Raw genomic sequence first — 2885 nt, 5'->3', positions numbered from 1 at the left:
TGTGAACTTACAGTTATTTTGTGAGAGATAGCTCCTACTTTCTGAGCGAAAGCTCATTATAGAATATTTATGCTATAGGTAAGCAACCTGCACATAATACTTGATGGACTGACGGTGAATGGATGAACGATGTGGAGATCGTGGAATGGATACCGCTCGTAATTATTTTCACAATCAGTTTTACGTTACAAATAATTTTGCTACGTATGATTATGAAACTATATGTTAAATGGTTTTGTGGATTATGACTGTAAGCAAGCAAGTCTTAAGAATTCAGTATACACATATAGATATATCTATACGTTTTGAAAAAAAAAATAGATATGTTAAGGTATGAATATTTTATTCAAGAAAGTAATTCGAAACTTATGTCTACTATAAGACTTTAAAAAAAAAATGTTCCGCAAATTTTAAGAAGTTCCAGCAAGTACAAGTTAAATTCAACTAAGGTGACGTCCACCTAGGAGGCTCGTCACAATTTTAAGGCGGAAGAATTTCTGGTACATATACAATTTGAGAATCTTAATTCCAAGAATCTCCAAGCACAATACGAACTAGCATCCTGTATATATATATATATATATATATATATACAGGAGAAAATTACAGCCAGTATAATTTTTAACAGCTTCAAAGGAAACTTAAGAGAGTGGACAAAAGTATAGGGGGTAAGTTAATGTGTGGAATTGGATGAGGTGTGATGAGGGAAGATGAAGAGGACTCATGATTATTCTTTTTTCCCTCTCTTTCTTCACTTGGTCGGCCATGCTTAGGGAAATTATAGCCAAGTTTTGGTTGGTTGAGTATGCTAGAAGATTTCATGATGAGATGAATCAAATCAACTATTTGACAAGAATGCTTACTTCACTTCTCTCTTGAAGCATCCAACCGGCCACGCAAAGGGAAATTAACCCAAAAACTTTGCTAATTAAGCTAGCTTGATAGGCTTAATTAAGAACTAAGAAGAGATCAAGTAAAGTCTATAAATGTTAGACCATTAGTGCAAGCATTAAGTTAGCCATTTTTGCACATTTCCTCTCATTTTCCACACACCAAAACTGGCCATACTCTACCCATTGCCTCTCAAAATTTTCTCACACTCTCCTAACCTTAAGCCACTAGCAAACAATAGAATAAGAAGAAGAAGATCAAAGTGTTTTAGGAGGAGTCTAGTCAAGCATTTCTCCAAGGGTATAAACTCTAAACCCTCTCTTTCTTATGTTCTCGCAAAGTTTGAGATTTAAAAATATTCTTCTCAAATTTTCTTATACCCTTCTAATTCCAAGATATTAACAAACCTTAGAGGAAGAAGAAGGTGATCAAGTGTTCTAGGAGGAGCCTAACCAAGGATTTTCTTTAAGGGTATAAACTCTAAACTTTTCTCCTCTATTTTCCTACCAAAAATTAAGTTGTGAATCAAGGATGTAATTTGTGGTTCTTGAGGAAATAAGTTGTAATAAGGGTGTGTGAGTTTTATGTTAGTTTTGTGTGTTTTGAGGTCATTTTGATTAGTATTATGTGATATGTTTAGGTTCGGTTTAAGTTTGCTTATGTAGGGTTGGAGGAAAAATTTTTCGGTCATTTTGAATGCAAAAATGAGGACCCTAGAGCGAGATTTTTTAGCATTTTTATATTTGACCTTATGGTTCTCGATGTTTCAAACGTTTTTCTGTGATCGTAACAAAACCCAATTTTAACTCTAAAAGTAGGTTTACATCCATTTTGTAAAAACGGTTCAAGCTGTCCAACATAGTTTCGGGAAAAAAATAGTAGCCACTGTTTTCAGCCAAACGAGGCCTTTAGAGGCTGAATTTTAGTTTTCTCTAAAAATGAGAATTTTAGATCTCAACGAGAGAAAGAATTGTCGCGAAGAATAGATTTTTGAAATCCGACTCTAAAATGCAGTAAAACGCAGATTTCAGAAACTCATAGTGTGGTTTTTAACAAAAGGTTATCAAAGAACCTGATGTGACGACCCTCCTTGGTGGCCGTCACTGTAGCTGAATTTTTAACTTGTACTTGCTGAAATTTCTTAAAATTTACGGAACTTTTACTTTATTTTTTTTAAAGTCTTATAGTAGACATATGTTACGAATTGCTTTCTTGATCAAAATATTCAAATCTTAACATATCTGTTTCTCAAAGCATATAGTATTGGGAATAGTGTCCTAGAAGCATGAGATGTAATATGATATTTATTATTTAATTAATAAAAGAGTTTATTCATCATTTTATGTGCATATATTTATGAATATTTTATGAATATCAAATGAAAATTCCGTGATTGTTTATGTAACCTTAAACATAGTATATAAGTGTTATATACGAGATGATAGTGTTTAAGGATAATAATAAAAAACATTGTTCATGATGAATTTAATTAAAGTTCAGAATCTTTACTTAAAACATTATTTATACATGTCATTCCCATTTAGAATGGAACGGTGTTATCCGCACTGTTAATATGGCGAGATATTGAATGAGTATATTTCGCATAATAAGATTATGTGGAATAAGGACACAGACACAATATGAATTTCTAATAATTTCCGTTAAGCATAGAAATTCTAATTGAGTCTACCGATGGACATATATAGGATGATCTTAATCCTGAGTTCTTAACAAACTCCTATTTATGGATTTATGTCTTTTGATTTACTCGGTACGGATTCTGAGACCCTGAATCCTATTCCTTGTATTTTGGAGACATAATGAAATAGGTAGCTGGGAATGTTATTATACGAGATGGAATCCATTCCTTCTTGAGAAAGAAGTAGATAAAGAATTCTCTTGAGTGTTGATTCGGTATTTGGATTAGTAAGAGCGCTCTGGTTCATGAATGTGTTTTATGAATCACTATCCATTAGAGAATCAATGGTACTCAA

The sequence above is a fragment of the Morus notabilis genome, unplaced genomic scaffold (assembly GCF_000414095.1).
Source record: "Morus notabilis unplaced genomic scaffold, ASM41409v2 Scaffold783, whole genome shotgun sequence".
Lineage (NCBI taxonomy): Eukaryota > Viridiplantae > Streptophyta > Magnoliopsida > Rosales > Moraceae > Morus > Morus notabilis.
The sequence above is the reverse complement of the archived record's forward strand: the minus strand, read 5'-3'. Positions refer to the sequence as shown.